The sequence below is a fragment of the Cebus imitator genome, unplaced genomic scaffold (genome assembly GCF_001604975.1).
Source record: "Cebus imitator isolate Cc_AM_T3 unplaced genomic scaffold, Cebus_imitator-1.0 Scaffold50, whole genome shotgun sequence".
Classification (NCBI taxonomy): domain Eukaryota; kingdom Metazoa; phylum Chordata; class Mammalia; order Primates; family Cebidae; genus Cebus; species Cebus imitator.
Window position 1 is genome coordinate 1,337,983 of NW_016107365.1, and position 5,187 is coordinate 1,343,169.

A 5,187-nucleotide genomic window follows, 5' to 3' on the forward strand; every position below is an offset into this window, starting at 1 on the left:
AAAAAAAAAAAAAAAAAAGGAAGAAAGAAAGAAAAAAGAAAAGAAAAGCAAAAAGTTGCCTATCAAATTTATTTCCTTTGATCAATATCCAGTATAGCAAGATAGATATATTCATTCATTCACCCCTTTATTCATAATTCCACAAACATTTTAAAGCACCTTTTCTGCGTCAGGCACTGGCAGGTTCCAGGGATACAGCAGAGAAGAAAACAGTAAAGACTTCCGCCCTCAAGGAGCTTATACTCTTATGTAACAAGAAGCCTCTGTTTAGATGGGACCCATAAAGGTGAACCTATGAAGGGAGAAAGATTCTTACTGTGGCATTGAATTCCTCTTCCCTGGGAATTTGTCCTGGTCCTCACTTCTCTGGCCTGTTCCCACACGATACTCCTCACTTTCATTTTCACTGGTTGTCTGGATCCCTTCGGTTTGTGCATCTCAGCTCCTGACACTGGTTTCCATCCATTTGGTTCTGATAACCCATTTTGGATACACCCTCCAGCTACTCTTCAGTGTTGACCTAGGGCAATTCTCAACTTTGTCCCCTGGTTTCCAATTGCTGTGGTTGCTGTAAGAGACCAGCCCCTATCCTTAGCTTTCCAAGAGGTCCCTGGAACCAGTCCTAATTCCCACATAGCCATTCTGTAGGGAGAATTTGATAGCATCCACCATCTGCAAGGGGGACCTGCTCCCAGTTTTAATACATGAACACTTCTGCATGAAAACCCAGCCAATTTGGATGAGAACAGCCAAACCTATGTGTGCAGGTTCCAGAAGGCAGAGCTACACACACATGGCCTTGCTTCTTTGCCCACTGTCCCCGTTTCCCCAGAGCACTTCTATGTTGTCACCAAGGACAACTGCACCCAGGGCTGTCTGCTCTCTGGATGATTGAAATAATTAATAATTTACCCAACTGTGGCTGCTGCCTTTCATTAATTATCACTATGCTAATGATGTCCCTCAGGAAAAGGGAAAAAATAATAATTCTCCCTCCAATGTAGGCTGTGTAGAGACAGACCATATTTCATAAATAAATCAGGGGTGGATGTTTTGCCTTGAATTCCTTTGAACTCTTCCCTCACAGAGACAGAGGAGGTGGAAGTGGGCGTAATAGGATCAAATGAAGCAGGTGTTTAGCCTGTCTTTCTTTCAGTGAGGAGGTGGGGTCACCTTTACTGACATGTCTTTCTCAGTAAAGGCAGAGACTTTCTTAAAATGTAGCAAAAGAACTGGATACAGCCCTGAAAAACAAAATTGTCTAGTGAAGCCATGGATGCATACAGCCACTGATACCCTGTTACAATCACTACATTTGAGATTTAAGAAGACATTTTCCCCCTTTTACTCTGACCTTGTAGACTCAAGGAGAAGTAAATGAGTTAACACATATGAACAGTACCTGAACACTATACGAACTCAATAAGAGTTAGCTTATGGAATAAAGCAAAGAATCAAGCAAAGTTCTGCAGCGTTTTCCGGGCTCTGAGTTTGCGAGTGACTTCAATAGGATTTGTTTCATGACATGTTTCTTGTAGACATGGTGGGACATAATGGCTGGGTTTCCCTATTGAGTCTGAGCAACAGTTTGGTCACTCCTGTCCTCTTAGCATGACAAAACAGATAGGCACAGAGTAGACTTTCAGATGGGATGTCTAGATCAAGACAGATAGGGAGCTTGAAGCTAAATCATCTAAAAGTTTTAGTAGCCCTTTGGATCTAGTGGGTAGTTAATTATTGTAGAATCCTAAACTTGTTCTGGAATTCTGAAAATTTTATTGAGTAGTTGAGAGGAGACCATACAATCATCCAATAACTCTTTGAATAACAAGCATGTCACTCAATTTATGGTGAAAATTTTTCTGTTTTAGTTTTTTATTCCTAAATTTATTGCTATTTTTCACAAAAATTGAATAAAAGAGAAAATAAGAAGAAAATCATCACTCCTGTTCATTTTTCAAGCTGTTGGTTTTTTTTTCCTTCCTGAATCTTCCCTACGAGGCTGAATCTTGTATTATCTGTGAGTATTCTTTTTTTGCCCCAAAATTATAGGCCAGGTGTGGTGGCTTATACCTGTAATCCCAGTACTTTGGGAGACTGAAATGGGTGGATCACTTGAACCCAGGAGTTCGAGACCAGTCTAGGCAACATGGCAAACCCTGTCTCTACAAAAAATACACAAAATTAGCTGAGTGTGGTGGCATGCACCTGTAGTTCCAGCTACCTGGGAGGCTGAGGTGGGAGGATTACCTGAAACTGGGACGTGAAGGCTGCAGTGAGCTGAGATTGCGCCACTGCACTCCAGCCTGGGTGACAGAGTGAGACCCCATCTCAAAAAATTATAGTAAAATATACAAAACATAATGTTTTCATTTTAATAGTTCATAATTGTACAATTCATTGGCATTAAATACATTCACGATGTTATGTAATCAATACCGTTATCTATACTCAAACCTTTTCCACCACCCCCAATAAAAACTGTACTCATTAGCAATAACACTCTCCCTAGCTCCTAGAAACCTCTGTTTTACTTTCTGTTTCTATAGATATGCCTATTGTAGGTAACTCACGTAAGTGGAATCATACAATATTTATCCTCCTGTGTTTGGCTTATTTCACTAAACATGTTTTAAAGGTCCATCCATTTTGTAGGATATATTAAGATCTCATTTCTTTTTATGGAAGAAAAATATTCCCATATATATATATGTACCACATTTTCATTATCCATTTATCTGTTTACAGGCACTTGGGTTGTTTCCACCTCTTGGCTGTTGTGAATATGCTGCTGAGAATATTGTAATACAAATATCTGTTGGAATTCCCCCACGTGTGTTCTTGCTGGGGCTGGCCTCTTTGGAATTCTTCCCTTCCTCAGTGCGATGAGATGGGTTGGGAGCTTGTGTCCTCTGGAAGCCTTCTTCTTCCTCATGGCCCTTGGAGGACTTTAGGCTGATACTGAAGACCTTAGGAGAAAAGATTCCCCTTTTCTTTATTACATTTCCCCACAGGCTTATCTTTCCTTTTCTCACCACTGGTGAGATTGCAAGGAACTAAGAGAGAGTGTGAGCCTAGGGGCAGTGGAACAAGGAGGTTGCTCAAATGGTTTTTGATTTAGGCTACTCAAGTCAAACTAAACCAACCAAGGCGTGACCTTCTGAAATATGATTCAGTCTACCCCTCCTGGCTTCTGCAGAGAAGGTTGAGGGCAAGGCCATACTTGGTGATACTGCTCTGACTTTGTCATCTCTGTTCATTTCTCTCATAGGAACCTGGCTGGGGCTCCTTAAGCCTTGGCAGGCAGGTGCTAGAGAGTTTAGGGATCTCACTCACTTTTTTCTATTTCTTTCTTTATTAGTCACTTGACTAACATCTGGTGTATTCTGCAGAGTGACCTGAGTTTTTCCTCAAGGAAAAGCCCTACACAAAGAGTGGGGCTCCTGTACTGGAAGAAACCTTGTAGGGACACTTCAAACCACGCCTGCAGCTGGACGCCATTGGGCGGAGCCCACTACGGAGCTGGGCTAGTCATATTTGAATTTTGAGAGGCGAGGAAGCAGTTTCTGGGTGAGGGCAGGTTTCTTACTGATCTCAGACTGCCAGTGAAGTTGTGTCTCTTTGTAGGTGAAGGCTTAGGTAGAGATGAAAGCTCTCTTGTACTAGGTAGAATCTGGAATCTGGTTTTTATGAAGCCAGAGATCCATTCTGGGGCCAGAGTAGGCTTATCTGGAACTGCAACCTGCGGGGCAGTCTTACTTTCTTTAGCAAGGCCATTGCAATTGGTAGAGGGTTCTGTGGCTGCCTCTAGTTAGTGGGCTCCAGTGCTGCTGCTCATTTCTAGAACTGCAACGGGCTCCCCTCAAACTAGACTGAGCTTCTTGGCTTAGTGCCAGCTGTTTGACTGATGATTATATTTTTCTTTGCCCTGTTTCTCAACCTGTTTTCCACAACCTTCTTTCTGGTCTGTCACTCTAGATAAAACAGATGTTTCTGCAAAAGAGAGATGCATCACAAAGGGAATATGTATGTTCATAGTGTCACAAAGAGATAAGACTTGGAAAAGACTGATAAGGCCAAATACAGCAGTTCACACCTATAATACCAGCATTTTGGAAGACCAAGGTGGGAGGATCACTGGAGGCCAGGAGTTTGAGACCAGCCTGGGCAACATAGCAGGACCCCATCTTTAGAAAAAAGCAACAAATTAGCCAGGCATGATGGTGCACACCTGCAGTCCCAGCTACTCAAGAGGCTGAGATGGGAGGATCACTTAAGCCCAGGAATTCAAGGTTACAGAGAGTTATGATCATGCCAAATACTTCAGCCTGGGCAATAGAGCAAGATCTTGTCTAAACAAACAAACAAAATCACTAAAACCAAAAAAGACAGATAGCACAAAATTTGGACCCTGACAGCCTGGGTTTGAGTACTGGCTCCTTTACTATTTAGATAGACAATCTTGGGCAAGTTATTTAACCCCTCTGAACCTCCTTTTCCTCATCTATAAAATGGGTAGATAAATAATAACAATCTTTAGGATTCTTGGGAAAATAAAATATGAATGCATGTTAAGTGCTTACAACAGTGCCTATTTAAGTATTTGCTTTTACGTTTTAGTGGTGGTTTACCACTCTTTCCCTCAATAACTTCCCAGGGATAAGAACAATGTCTGTTTTGCTTACCATTAGATCCCCAGAGATAAGTACAATGTCTGAAATAAAATAGAAGTACAATAAATATTTGTGGTATGAGAGGACACTTTTTAATGGTTCAAGGCTCTTTAAAGTCCGAGGAACGAAATAGTTGAGGAAGTGTAGGGTTTTGGAGTTAAGCATATGGCCAAGGTTATGCCGTGTTTCTGACTTCCTGAGAGGCAGGCTTGTCATGTACCAACAGCTGCAGCAAGACCTTGTGTTCTGCTCTTTATGGAGAAACAGAGAAACAGAAAAACCACAGGAAATGGAATTGTGAGGGATGATTGTTATGAGGGGCTGTGTGCATGGTTCACAGGAGAATGGGGATTATGGTTCCACGTGGAGTCTTAATAATTCAGAAAATCAAGGTTAAAGGGGAAAAAATGAAAATGACACTGGAGATTTTAAATAAATGCGATGGGCATAAAGGAGAGAAGGGGCCTTCAGGAATGGAGGCATTACCAGTGTATTCTTTTTTTTTTTTTTTTTT